The sequence below is a fragment of the Schistocerca gregaria genome, chromosome 8 (assembly GCF_023897955.1).
Source record: "Schistocerca gregaria isolate iqSchGreg1 chromosome 8, iqSchGreg1.2, whole genome shotgun sequence".
In the NCBI taxonomy this organism is placed as follows: domain Eukaryota; kingdom Metazoa; phylum Arthropoda; class Insecta; order Orthoptera; family Acrididae; genus Schistocerca; species Schistocerca gregaria.
Window position 1 is genome coordinate 92,201,889 of NC_064927.1, and position 15,476 is coordinate 92,217,364.

Below are 15,476 nucleotides of genomic sequence, written 5' to 3' on the forward strand. Positions count from 1 at the left end.
GCTTCAGTCCGGCACCGCGAGACCGCTACGGTCGCAGGTTCGAATGCTGCCTCGGGCATGGATGTGTGTGCTGTCCTTAGGTTAGTTAGGTTTAAGTAGTTCTAAGTTCTAGGGGCTGATGACGTCAGATGTTAAGTCCCATACTGCTCAGAGCCATTTGAACTGTGGGATCCGTTCAGAATATGCGGAGGAATACGCGACCGACACTGAGGACCCCTGACACTATAGACGGAATTCGCATGGTCATTAGGAGAAGTACCCAAAATCGGTACGGAAGGTATCGCAGCAAGTTGTTGTATCTCCTGCATCGTGTCATGGGGTACTAGACGATATGAAATTAAAAGCCTATCGTGTGAGTCTCGTGCAAAATTTGAAATTTGACGATCAGAAAAGAAAGAGTTCATTATTGTAACTAGCTGTTAACATCGGTTGCTAACAGTTACTTGGGCCCTCTGCTTTACTGAGGCCTGGTTTCATTCATCAGGCTATGTAAACTCCCAAACTTGCTGATACGGGTCACAGCACAACCCACATATTCTGCATGAAGAACTTCTCTGCTCAGAAAAGATAGGTGTTTTTCAATTACATCTTAAACAGTGCCAGATATTTAGAGATATTCTACTCTTTCTATGCACAATTAACAGATGCATGGAAGCTGTATGCAATATTCCAGGAAGATGGAGCAACCAGTCACACGTCTAACCATAGTATGGCCCACATCACCAACGTGTTCTATGAAGACAGACTTGGCAGTAGAAGCCTCTGGCCCCTAGGTCGCTCTATTTAACATCGTGTGGCTTTTATTTGTGAGCACACTAAAAATCAAAATGAATGCTGACAATCCTCGCACAGTGGACGATCTTAAAATGGAACATTACTTGAAAAATTATAACATCACGCGTGCAGAATTACATCGTGTTGCTGGTAACGTCACCACACAGGTCAGCGATGTGTGGATAGCCAGGGTCATCACTTCCAGCATCTCTTATAAACAGGAAACTACATGGTTTTTAACGTTGCTATTATCTGTTCTTTTTTAGGTAGTTCATTGTTACTTGAATCTCGACCCGCCAGGATAGCGACACGGTAGCTCATCGTGTTCGGTCAGAGGGTAATGTGCCCTCTGTAATAAAAAAAAACTGAGTTAACAGATCAACAACGAACTTCAATGGATGCCTTACGACGTCCATCCCGAGCAGATTAAACGAACTAAAGCGGGAAAAAAAGAGCCCTAACGCGCTGCTTCCTGGACTCGGGTAGGCGCGCCGGCCCCGGATCGAATCCGCCCGGCGGATTGACGACGAGGGCCAGTGTGAATGTGGTTTTTAGGCGGTTTACCACATCCCGCTATGTGAATACCGGGCTGGTCCCCACGTTCCGCCTCAGTCGCAGTCTTCCATGAATTGCACTAGGCGCAGACACTAATTCCGTCCCGGGGGGTACGGGGTGGCGGCAGGAAGGGCACCCTGCCACCCCTTCATCCTTATCTTGCCAAATCCGTTCCTAACAATGCCGACCCTGCGTCAGTGCGGGACATGGCACCAGTGATAGAATTGTTACTTGAATCTCGGGCGTGAAGCGTGTCGGTTTTATGTGGGTCACGCTGTACTTTCATACTGTACAGACGCAGGAGGTATCCCACGTATAATTCCGTGTCTTTTCTGCTCTTCGCTTGTTATTTCCAGACGCTAGCAGGTATTGTGTTCAAATGTGTGTGAATTCCTAAGGGAGCACACTGCTGAGGTCATCGGTCCCTAGACTTACTAAGGGCAAGACACACAGCCACGCCCGAGGGAGGACCCGAACCTCCGGCGGGACCAGCCGCACGATTCGTGTCGTGGCGCCTCTGACCACGTGGCCACTCCGCACGGCCAGGTATCGCGCTGAGTGGTTATTTCCAATTTGTGGCTTACATTTTTCTATACATTTATTAGTGCGCCTGTGAACTACTTTCAGCTCTTTACAAGTTAGTATCTAAAAATGCAGAAAGGAAAGAAGATATTACCGCACCGTTGACGAGATCATTAGAGACGGATTGAGGAAGGATAGGAAAGGAAACTGGCCGAGCCCTTTCAAAGGCACAATCCCAGAGATTGCCATAAGCAATTTGTGGAAAATCGCAGAAAATTTAAATCTGCACGGTTAGATGCGTATATATGAATCGCCGTCCTTCCGAATAAGAGCCTAGTTTCTTTCACTACAGTGCCATAGCAGTCGGTTGTATCACATATCTGTACGAACCGTCACATGCATTAGGACAGGGCTGAATCGTCATCACTGTTTTCCACCAAATTAGTAGACATGCGGCCGGCACTTGGCCAGAAGTGAAAATGATGGAAGTGGGAGCTCAAGATGACCAGGCGTTTAGGGAAAAAGAAGCATTTTTGGTTTGGGCGACGCATAAGGCATTTATGTTGGCTCAGCTTCCAGGCAGCAGTTGGCGCAGCGGAAAGAGTACACAACAGCAATCAGTGAGTCGTGGGGTCGGATCCGTACGCGGCAACTTCTTTCATTTTCAATCTTTACGTTAGTTCCACACCAAATAAACCGAAAATGAACAAAATAACCCACTCGAATATAGCGCAGTATTCTACAACCGTTCTGGAAAATTATTGCCAGCGTTCTACTTGTGGGTCATACAAGAGCTCTTGTGCATCGAGGTTTCAGAAGTAATAATAATAATAATAATGACGGTGAATGATCATGCGTCAAAATGTACGAAACACTGTTACTGTAGGTTATCCGTCTTGAGCTGACACAAATAATTACACCATACGCGTTTCGCTTTTGTTTATTCGAGTTTCTTTACATAATCTGCTCCTTTCCTCCTTGCTAGCAGTGGTCGGTGTCGGCAGGCTTCATTTCACATCTGCACTTGGCAGTTTTTGGCATTCTGCAGTATTTACTGTGCTGCACTAATTACAACTGACTTTCTTAAACTGTTTTTCATTCTGCACTGCCCTAATATGAAAGTCAGTATTTCGTCAAAATCTGGTAAAGTTACAGCTATATACAGAAATGTTTACACCCATATGATGAAGCCCTAGGTGCAGGAGAACAAATTTCTTCTATTAAGTGACTCTTGGGGCAGACAAATCCACGACTGTACGACGAGATTTTTCAAGATGGAGGATTTCCGGTGTCCAGTAATAAGATGATTTTCCCCAAATGCACTCTAGCAGTGCTAACCCTGCGCTGTCTATTTTAATCGTCGATAGCTTATTTGAAAAAAAAAGCTTCATAACTACTCTTATCCCGTCGAGAGAGACAAGCAAATCAGATCCTCAGAGGACTGTATCAAAGCACCCTACAGCCGCTAGTCTCGCCAATATTTGGCGGAATGGTCCGATGTGCGTAATTTGAAGCGACCGTTCATGAATGTAAACAAAGTTTGTTTTATTACAGGAACGTTATCACAAACAAAAATGGGTCAAATGGCTTTGAGCACTATGGGACATAACATCTGAGGTCATCAGTCCCCTAGAACTTAGAACTACTTAAACCTAACTAACCTAAGGATATCACACACATCCATACCCGAGGCAGGATTCGAACCTGCGACCGTAGCAGCAGCGCGGTTCCGGACTGAAGCGCGTAGAACCGCTCGGCAACAGCGGCCGGCTATAACCGGCATTAACAAACATGTAACTGTAAAAATACGTTGTGCATAATGTATCCAAAACACCGAGAAAATTGCTGCTTCCCCTGTTACTACGATGAACACCGCCCCAGCACGTACAAATGAACAACTATAAAAAAGAAAAGTACCTGATTTTATATACAAAGTTCTCCTATATACCTTATAACCGTTCTCAGATTTTCCTTTGCATTTCCTTTTGATGCCATAAAAGGCACGGTTTATTTGCACTCTAAGTAACCTAAATAATTAAAATAAAAAAAAATTTCCACGAAGGTACTGGACCCCGACCCCTTGGACTATAGTTCCATGCTCGTTTCGCTGCTTGGGAACTACGCTAACGTAAATGATTCGTGGCGCCAAAAATGTTACAGAATTTTATGTGCACACTTGGCATTCTGGAGCTCTCATTTCTGTCACTTCTGTTTTCGGCCACCCCGTGCATATGCCATTAACTAAGGTGACAAAAGCCACGGGATGGCGATATGCACATCTACGGGTAGTGTCGCATACGCATGGTATAAAAGGGCAGTGCATTGGCGAGTTACCTACGTGATTATGGCCGCAAGACGGGAATTATAGACTTTCAACGCGGAATAGTAGCTGGAGCTAGAAGCACGCGACATTCCGTTTCGGAAATCGTTAGGGAATTCTGTATTTCGAGATCCACAGTGTCAAGAGTGTCTCGAGAATACCGAATTTCAGGCATTACCTCCCACCCTGGACAGCGCTATGGCCGAAGGCCTTTACTTAACAACTGAGGGCAGCGGCGTTTGCGTAGAGTTGTCAGTGCTAACAGACAAGCAACGTTGCGTCAAATAACAACATAAATGAATATGGGACGTACGATGAACGTATCCGTTAGAACAGTGCGGCGAGATTTGGAGTTAGTGGGTTATGGGAGCAGACGACCGACTCGAGTATCTTTGCTAACAGCAACACCATCTGCAGCGCCTCTCCCTGGCTGGTGACCGTGGCGGTTGGACACTAGACGGCTGGTCAGGTGAGTCCCGGTTTCAGTTGGTAAGAGCTGGTGTCGGGGCTGCAGTGTGGCGCATCCTCCACGAAGTCGTCAGCAAGGCACTGTGCAAGCTGGTGGGTGCTCCGTAACGTTGTCGGCTGTATTTGTATGGACTGGACTCGGTCCTCCGGTCCAACTGAACAGATCTTTGACTGGAAACGTTTATGTTCGGCTGCTTGGCGACCAATTTCTTCTTGGAATTCATGTTGTCAAACGAAAGTGCTCCATTTCATTGGTCCAAAATCGTTCGCGATTGGTTTGAGAAACATTCTGGAGAATTGGAGCGAATGACTTAGCCACCCAGATCGCCCTCATGAATCCCATCGAACATTTATGGAACATAATGGGGAGGTCAGTTCGTGCACAAAATCCTGCGCCGGCAATACTTTGGCAATTGTGGACGGCTGTAGAGACGGCAATAGTCAGTATCTCTGCAGGGAACGTCCATGCCACGTAGAGCTGCTACACTAGTACGGGTAAAAGGAGGTCCGAGACGGTATTAGGAGGTATCCAGTGACTTTCGTCACTTCAGTGCAAATTTCGGACATCGGTGATGACGGGTAGGTGCTTGTCCTCTTTTTAGTATATTAGTGTACTCGGCTCCCTCCGTCACTGTCTAAACGCAGGAGGCTAGCGTGGCGTACGGCATACATTAGGTATGGGAGAGAGTGTAGGGGTTAAAAACGTAGAGGAAGACCAAGGGACAAATACAATAAGCAATTTAAAATGTATATAGGTTGTAGCAGTTGTTATGATATCAAGAGACTAGCGTAGAGAGTTGAATGAAACCAATCTTCGATCCGAAGGACAGAAGAACAACAATAGAAATCGATAGTGACTGTCAGGTACTGCTATTAATTGTTACGTAGAAGTGTGCATGTCTACTAATTTGGAGGAAAACAGTGATGACGATTCAGCCGTGTCCTAATGCATGTGATGGTTCGTACAGAATATGTGATACAACCGAGTGCTATGGCACTGTAGTGAAAGAAACTAGGCTCTTATTCGGAAGGCAGTGACCGTCTAGTCCCACAGTAGGATAAATATATTAACAGTTATGGCGATCACTTTTGAAATAATAAACAGTTTACTTACATTCCCCCGCCCCGGCTCGTTTCCATTTGATTGCCCCTTATAGTTGTTTATTAAACTATTATTAAATATCAGTCACCGTCCCTACCACCCATCACGGAGTACTTGGCTGAAAAGACGGCCGGAGTGGCCGAGCGGTTCTAAGCTCTTCAGTCTGGAATCGCGCGACCGATACGGTCGGAGGTTCGAATCCTGCCTTGGGCATGGATGTGTGTGATGTCCTTAGGTTAGTTAGGTTTAAGTGGTTCTAAGTTCTAGGGGACTGATGACCTCAGATGTTAAGTCCCATAATGCTCAGAGCCATTTTAACCGTTTTTGAACTGGGCTGGAATTGAAGCCGAGCCGCAAAGGAAAGAAAAGCGTGGTCCGGAGGTGGCCGATACGACAGTGTAGTGTCGTGCGGCAGATAGAAAGCGAGACTGAACAATATGCGAGCGAGATCCGAACGACTAGCCTCGGCCATGTTGGAACACTTGTGGAAAGAATCTCGTCAACGGCGGGTGGTCGGCCACCAGGCATTGACCCGCATCGCTTAAACATACATCGCAGCCCGCATGCGTAAACGCCGCAGAAAGGATGATGAAGCGGGTCAAATGCATGTGTTTGCCAGCGGGCTGTTGTCCTCCCGGCGAGCTATCGCAGCTTTAATTTCTTCTCCTGGGATCGCGTATTAATTTTCCAGCTGTACCGAAAAAAAGGAGCCATTTGTAGTACTTTTAAGCAGAAACGTAGCCATATATTTTCCTGACAGCAAACACGTGTCAAATTTCCTTTCTTTTCAATCAGTGCTAACGTCTTTGTGAAATTCCCAGTTTCGTGAAAAAGAATAGTCACATTGGACGTACCATATCAGACGGGTAGAACACCTGAAACTGAGATGCGCTATTTAAATTCGATTAGAACGTACAGCAATTTCAGGAATCGTTCTCACTGGTGAATCTGCTCCATAACCAACACTCCAGGGAACAGAAAAGTTGATTATTATTGGAAAAATTTTGTCGAGCGCCTAAGCGGTGAAAATTATGCGAAATCTTCGAAGAAAAATTTTTAATTGTGGCATAAATATTTGGATCGAAACAGCGAACAGGAGGAAAAGCGAAATGTGGATCTGTGCATCCGGAACCTTTAGAAGTAATACTATTGTAATTTTTGATTCATTACATTCGATCGGGCGTTATCTTCGAAATACTGTTCTTAGCATAGTAATTTTTGTCACATACGTTCCAGCAAATCTGGAAATCAGAGTCCAACTATGTAGTTGGTTCCTTTTGTGTTAATTTCCCTGCGTTGGGACGCAGAGCTATTCCTCCTTGTATCTCGTGCCATATCCATATTTTGATTACCTGTGTTTTACGGAAGCTGCCGCCTCTCGATAGCTCGATATTTTCGAAGTAAAGTACTGTTTCTCTTCGATGATGTAATGTAGAAATACAATAATATAACGCGCAGATTTGTGAATAACTTTCTGCAGCGTCACAAAATCAAAGAGAACAGTACCCGTCGTTACTGCCACAGGGACATAAAACCATGCTTAGTAAAACTGTAACATCCGAAATGAAAACTGAAGTAACAAATTTACCACTGTTTACACAGAAGAAAATGATCGATTTAGAAAAACATCTGTGGGTATGGCGATAATGAGCGGCTATTCCTGCATTTATTTTCTTCGATCCCGTCAGAATAAGATGGTTCAAATGGCTCTGAGCACTGTGCGACTTAACATCTTAGGTCATCAGTCCCCTAGAACTTAGAACTACTTAAACCTAACTAACCTAAGGACATCACACAACACCCAGCCATCACGAGGCAGACAAAATCCCTGACCCCGCCGGGAATCGAACGCGGGAACCCGGGCGTGGGAAGCGAGAACGCTACCGCACGACCACGAGATGCGGGCTCAGAATAAGAAAGCATATTCAATGTTGATCACGTTTCTATATGAGTATTTGGCCTTCGCCTAGATTAAATTTGATTTCATCAGATCTCGGTCATACGGTATAGGCGCTATTCGTGAAATAACAACAGAATTTTCACGTGACAGCAGGCAGCGCCCACACGAGAATTTCGATGCAGAGAACCTGCGGCGGGAAATGTTCTGCGTCAGCAACAGACAGTGAGAAATGCGAAATGAGGTCGCTTTGACCTTGAGAGGAGACTAATGACCTTGGTACCAACACCAGTCCTAGAATTCATTGATTAGTCACATTTTATTTTATTTTAACAGACAATCAGTTTCGGCTGTATAGTCAAGCAAACGTCCTTCAGAATTTCTGTAGCATGAAACGATATGTGTGATGCTTTAAATGATGGGTGGTAGGGACGGTGACTGATATTTAATAAACAATTATAAGGGGCAATCAAATGGAAACGAGCCGGGGTGGGGGAATGTAAGTAAACTGTTTATTATTTCAAAAGTGATCGCCATAACTGTTAATATGTTTATCCTACTGTGGGACTAGACGGTCACTGCCTTCATGAAAATATGTTTGCTGTTGCCTAGGGAACCGCTATTGTACCCATGTGTCGACCTCTTCGTCCGAATCAAATCGACTGTAACCAGCGTCCTTCTTCAGGGCCCCAAAAATATGGAAACCGTGTGGGGAGAGTTGAGGACTGTACGGAGGATGTGCAGTGAAACTTCTGCAGTTAACCTATCTACCCTCACATTATATTGCCAAGGTTCTTTCAAGTACATATCCAGCTGAGCGGACTGTACGTAGCTGTGTTATTTTTTAGTTGGATGACGTCAGTACCATGTTATAATAACAAATGACTCATAACAACAAATTTGTAATAAGGGCTCGAAGAGAAGAAATTGCCATGTAATCCGCTGTACCTGCGCGAGGATAAGCATGTAATTGTGATAATGAATTAAGGATGGATCCGCCTTTTTGCAAGTACACAAATTGTTGTTTTGTTTTATAACTCAAACATGTTTCTCTACAGCTGTATCATTCTCAGCGTTTTTTTATTATTTTCCTGAAATACATACATACGGAATATTTTTGGGTAAAGATATAATACATCAGATTTTGTTGTTATTTAAATTGTATGTGCACTTCACCATTTATTTTACATTGTTTGAGTCCTGTGGCTGCCAACCAAAATCACCTGTTGTTCTAAATTAGTACACCGTGTCATCTGCAAACATGAGAGATGTGAGAAAATCGTCTGCATTGAATTTTTTATTTATTATCCAGTCTATAAAATCTATGTTCTGTGAAAATTCGTGGCATGTTCCCGTTTTTGTTCTTGCTATTTTAGTAATTTGTTACTCCTTAAATGTGAAAAGATTTTATTAATTTTTATGTAGTTGAGCTGACCTGTGGACATCGATAAGTTTTGTGAAGCTTAGGTTTGGTCAACTATTTCGTGTAATTTGTTATACATGGATTATGTTTCGTATTGTGATAGTGCTCGGTTTATAAATACTGGCTCTTGTGACTTGGACACAAGTTTCACTGGACAAATTTACGTCTCTGATGCGCTTCCGATTGTACTTTGTTTACTTTTTCGTTTTCGTTAGACTTCCGAGAACTTTGAATCTGTTCCGTTTGTTTCTTAAATAGTGTTTTGTTACGTAGTACTGTTTAGTTACTGATAACGTTTTGCTTGTGTAATATCTTCAACATAACATTTACAAACGAGCAGGAGATAACTTGAGTAAACGCTGTCAAAATACGCAACATAATCCATGAATAACGAAATAGTTCGCCATACCTAAGCTTCACACAACTTTTATCGATGTCAACAGGTTCAGCTCAATTACACAAAACCAGTGCATAAAAAAAAAAACTTGTCACATGTAACGAGTAACAAACTGCTAAAATAAACTCCGGCCGCACAGGCCTTGGAAGGCCTAACGGTACCGACCGGCCGCCGCGTCATCCTCAAACCACAGGCGTCGCTGGATGCGGATACGGAGGGGCATGTAGTCAGCACCCCGCTCTCCTGGCCGAATGTCAGTTTACGGCACAGGGGCCGCCACTTCTCAATTAAGTAGCTCCTCAGTTTGCCTCACAAGGGCTGAGTGCACCCCACTTGCCAACAGCGCTCGGCAGACCGGATGGTCACCCATCCAAGTGCTAGCCCAGCCCGACAGCGCTTAACTCCGGTGATCTGACGGGAACCGGTGTTACCAACTGCGGCAAGGCCGTTGGCGCCAAGTTACTAAAATAGTAAGGCCACGAATTTTAACAGAACTTAGATGTTAAAGACTAGATAGTAAATAATTCAGTGCAGACGATTTTCTAACATCCGTCATGTTTTCAGATGAAATGGTGTACTAATGTAGACCTGTGGCTGATTTTGGTGATTGGCAGCCACAGGACATACACAGTGTGAAATAAATACAATGCACATAGAATTTAAATGACAACAAAATCCGGTGTACCATATTCATTAACCTAAAAATAACCTGTGTATGTGTTTCAGGAAAACAATAAAAAGTTGCCAGAACTGTTTTGAAACATGTTCGGGTGATAAAACAAAACAGTGATTTGTCTAGCTGCATAAAGACAGACTCATCATAATGCACAATTATTTTTCTATAAGTGTGGGAATTGAGATCTAAACTCCATATGATAAATAAAAAGTGATTGGCCCAGATAATTGTTTCAGTTCGCGTTTCGCATAAGAGAGATTTCCGGCATACGGTGTATTGGTTGGCCGTCATTGCCGTAGTAAAGCACAGCCTCTCTGACCGCGGAGTGTGAGGCCTCTGCGCGTCGAGGCTGGGCTTTTCTCGCGAAAAAGGCGACGCATCTCATCCAGCGTGGCCGGTCCCTGACCCCGCGAGTGTGCAGCTACGGCTGGGACCACCGCTCCGCCCCTACCCGCTTCGAGACTCACGGCAGCGGCGAACACAAACCAGACCACCGTCACAAGAGCGGAAGGACATGAAAGGGATGTGGCAGCTGCGAAGGGACTGAGACAGGGATGTAAACCACACTACTGGCATTTAAAATTGCTACACTAAGAAGAAAGGCAGATGATAAACGGGTATTCATTGGCTAAATATATTATACTAGAACTGACATGTCATTACATTTTCACGCAATTTGGGTGCATAGATCCTGAGAAATCAGTACCCAGGACAACCACCTCTGGCCGTAATGACTGCCTTGACACGTCTGGGCATTTGCGTCAAACAGAGCTTGGATGGCGTGTACAGGTACAGCCGGCCATGCAGCTTCAACACGTTACCACAGTTCATCAAGAGTAGTGACTGGCGTATCGTGACGAGCCAGATGCCACCATTGACCAGACGTTTTCAACTGGTGAGAGATCTGGAGAATGTGCCGGCCAGGGCAGCAGTCGAACATTTTCTGTATCCAAAAATGCCCGTACAGGAGCTGCAACATGCGGTCGTGCATTATCCTGCTGAAATGTAGGGTTTCGCAGGGATCGAATGAAAGGTAGAGCCACGGGTCGTAACACATCTGAAATGTAACGTCCACAGTTCAAAGTGCGATCTGTTACAGCCATGCGGATAAGATGCCTGTCATCTCGATCGCTAGTGATACCAGGCCGTTGGGATCCAGCACGGCGTCCCGTATTACCCTCCTGAACCCACCGATTCAATATTCTGCTGACAGTCATTGGATCTCGACCAACGCGAGCAGCAATGTCGCTATACGATAAACCGCAATCGCGATAGGCTACAATCCGACGTTTATCAAAGTCGGAAACGTGATGGTACGCATTTCTCCTCCTTACACGAGGCATCACAACAACGTTTCGACAGGCAACGCTAGTCAACTGATGTTTGTTTATGAGAAATGGGTTGGAAACTGTCCTCATGTCAGCACGTTGTAGGTGTCGCCCCCGGTACCAACCTTGTGTGACTGCTCTGAAAAGCTAATCATTTGCGTGTCACAGCATCTTCTTCCTGTCGGTTAAATTTCGCGTCTGTAGCACGTCATCTTCGTGGTGTAGCTATTTTAATGGGCAGTAGTGTATTCGCCATGTTATTCTATTGGTGCGTAAGTTTGTTACGTTTTTGTTTTGCATATTGGTATTCCGGCTGCTATGAGTTTATTTATCGACTGTCGTTATTATTTGTAGTTCACTGTCACTTTTTGAGTTTGCATATTATCATTTTGTCATTGACGATAGTGAATGAAGTTGTGGACGCTAGAAGACGGAGCGCCAAGTGGAGAAATCGGAACAGTTCCGACGTATTCTTCTGTTTGGGTTCAATGATGGGGTGACAGCAGCGGAGGCTGCCAGAATCATTTGCGCCGCGTATGGGGATAATGTGACTGGACAGAGCTCGGCAAGGAAAGCTGTTTTCTCGTTTCAAGGAGGATCGTTTTGGTATTAGTGACTCTCCACTTTTAACAAAACCTTCGGGGTTAAAGATCGTTTAAACGCATTAATCCTCAATAATCCACGTCGGTGTACTCGAGAACTGGCAAATGTGATGCACTGTGATCTTTTCACCCTCGTGCGACTCTTGCATGCAACGGGGAACGTTCAGAAAATGGATGAGTTGGTACCGCACGCTCTAAGTCAAAATCACAAAAACCAGCGGGTGGTGCATCTCAGTTTGCTCGTCGTCAGTTGCCTCGTGATCAACACCGACCATTACTATCGTGTATCATACTGGTGACGAAAAATGGTGTCCTTATGGTAAGTCACGCAAAACAAAGGAATGGTTGAGCCCAAACCAAGCAGCAACTCCCCGTACATGTACAAAGACCTGCGCGCACTCACGAAAAATAATGTTATGCAACTAATACAACAGCGACGGTGTTGCGTACCGCGAACAGCTTCCCCGAGGTGTAACCACCACTGCTGATGTTTGCTGTCAACACTGGAACATCGTGCAGGCGCAATCCAAGAACAACGACTGCGTGAGGTGTGCTACTGCACGATAACGCTCACCCGCGATCTGCTAGACCGACAAAAAGCGCTGTAAGGGAGGTGGTTGCCAACTCATTCCTTATCCACCTGATCTTGCGCCCTCAGATTTTCATCTTTTCCGCTCTCTATCGAACACTTTTGAAGGAAATTCCTTTCCAGACGAAATCCGCACACATGGATCGACGAATTCCCGCCTCAAAACCACGTGACTTTAGTCGCGCAACCGGAAAGTTGCCCCAGCGCTGGAAGACTTGTAAATAGCGAAAGATAATACATGATTTATGAATAAAGTCTCTGTCACGTGTATCTGTTGTGTTTATTATACTTACAGAAAAACGCTACAGATTTATGCACCAACCCAGTATCTGTGGAATGAGCAAAGAGGAAACCAAGAAGAATTTTTAAGGGAATTAAAGCTATGGGGTAATTAAGGGAAATTTAACTTCATTGAAAAGATATTAAAATTTTGAGTTTTGCCGATGATATCCCAGTTCTGTCACAACGATAAACGACTTGGAATAATAATCGAACAAAAGTAAAACAGAGTTAATGGAACGAAGTGGAATTAGATTAGATGATGCTGAGGGAACTACTTTATGAAATGAGACACAAAAACTGTAGATTAGATTAGATTAATACTTGTTCCAAAATCATGAATACGACAGTTCGTAATGATGTGGAGCGCGTAAATTTAACAACAGGTTTTTTACATGAAATAACTGTTTTAATAATTTTAAAATTCTATCTATATCCGAATCCCGCTCGAGCTACTGCCGGGTCTGGCTGCTGACGAGTCCTCTCCATTTGGCTCGGTCCTCCCACCACTTTTCTTCCTCCACTTGCTGCCAGGTCACACCTCTACTTTCTACAGATATTCTTACTCCCATTTTCCACCGTGTTCTTGGGCGCCCTCTAGGTCTTTTCCCATCCATCTTTAGTTCTTCCATAATTTTGGGGAGTCTCTGCCCATGCATCCTCTTAACATGCCCATACCATCTTAATCTCTTTTTGGGGAGTCTCTGCCCATGCATACTCTTAACATGCCTATACCATCTTAATCTCTTTCTTTCAATTTCTTCTCTCATACTTTCTTCTTTGAGGTCCTTTCTAATCTCTACATTGCTTAATCTGTCCATTCTTGTTTTGCCCTTAACTGCTCTGAGAAATTTCATTTCCCCTGCTTGCAGTCTGCTCCAGTCCCTTTCTGTCATTGTCCATGTTTCTCCACCATAGGTGACAATAGGGATGTAATAATTCTTATACATAAGGAGTTTTACTCTTTCTGAAACCTCATTATTCCAAATCAGATGTTTTATTGTTTGGTAGAAATTGCCTCCCTTCTGTAACCTCCTATTAATTTCGTTAGTTATTCTTCCATCCCTAGATATTTCACTCCCTAAATAAGTGAAACTTTCTACCACTTTGAGGGGTTCTCCATTCAAGGTAATATTTCCATTGATTCCTTTCTCTCTTCCAAATACCACTACTTCACTCTTATCTTTATTAATTTTTAATCCATACCTTTTCATTATTTCCTTCCACGCATCAAGCTGTAACTGTACATGTACCTTTTTATCACCCCATATTACCATATCATCTGCAAAAATTATCTTTTTGTCTTTTTCTTTTACTATATCTTTAACTGCCCTATTAATTCCCTCCATCACAACATTAAAAAGCGCAGGAGATAGAATACTTCCTTGCTTAAGTCCTTGTCTTATTTCGAAGTATTCAGAGCTCCCCAATGGTGTTCTAATTTTACAATTGTGGCCTCTGTACATTGTCTTTATAACATTAATGTATCCATATTCTATATCTATCTTCTTCAGTTCTTCCCAGAGTCTTTCCCTGTCAACTGAGTCATATGCCTTTTCTATGTCTATAAAAACCTTTATCACCCTTTTGTTATACTCCCAACTTTTTTCCATCAGTTGACGGATAGAAAATACCAGGTCGATCGTGCTCCTTCCTTCCCTAAACCCATGCTGTTATTCACTCAGCTCCTTTTCTATCTTTTCACTTATTCGATTTAGTAAAATTCTTTCAAAAATCTTGGCTGTATGACTCATGTGGGTTATTCCTCTGTAGTTTTTACAAAGTCTTTTATTGCCTTTCTTGAAGATGGGAACAATGTCTCCTATTCTCCAGTCGTCAGGTATTTTACTATTTCTCCACACGCTTGATAGTACTCTATACAGCCACTGCATTCCCACTGGACCTGCTGCTCTTATGTCCACTGATACTTCATCAGGTCCTGGGGCTTTCCCCCCCATTCATCTTCTTCACAGCTTTTTCCATTTCTTCCTGTGTAATTTGTCCTAATTCTGCTTCCCAGCTTCTCTCAATTTCTCCATTATTTGTTGTTTCCTCATGTACCTGCTCCTCAGCGTTTAACAGCTTCTTAAAATGTTCTTTCCAGAGATATTTTATATTCCCAGGATCTTCAATAATGGTACCGTCCTCTGTTTCCATCTTTACTGGTACTTCAGAAGCCTTCCTTTTATTTTTCATCATTTTGTAGAACATTTTCTTATTGCTCTTCACATCTTCTTCAAGTTTTTTTGTAAACTCTTCCCATGCCTTTTTCTTCGCTGTTTCCCCTATTTCTTTGCACTTCTTCTTTTCCTCTATATATCTTTTATGTTCTTCGTTATTTTTAGTTTTCCACTATTTTCTCCATGCTCCTTTTTTTTCTTCTAACTGCTTGGATTGTGGTTTCATCCCACCAACTTGTCTGTCTTATTTTTTCCTTTCCAGATGTTCTGCCACATACTTTTTGTGCTGCTTCGACTAGAGTGTATTTGAATAAACTCCGTTCTTTTCCTACATCACAGAAAACTTCTTTTGGAAATTTTTGTG

The 15,476-nt window shown here is 43.6% G+C and overlaps 1 protein-coding gene and 1 pseudogene across 1 annotated transcript in view; one reads left to right on the top strand and one right to left on the bottom strand.

Annotated features, from left to right (window-relative positions):
* Positions 1-15,476, top strand: part of LOC126284112 (max-binding protein MNT-like) — a 543,977-nt gene that overhangs the window by 161,717 nt on the left and 366,784 nt on the right. The gene's annotated exons all lie outside the window — the stretch shown is intronic.
* Positions 9,793-9,911, bottom strand: LOC126285513 (5S ribosomal RNA; annotated as a pseudogene).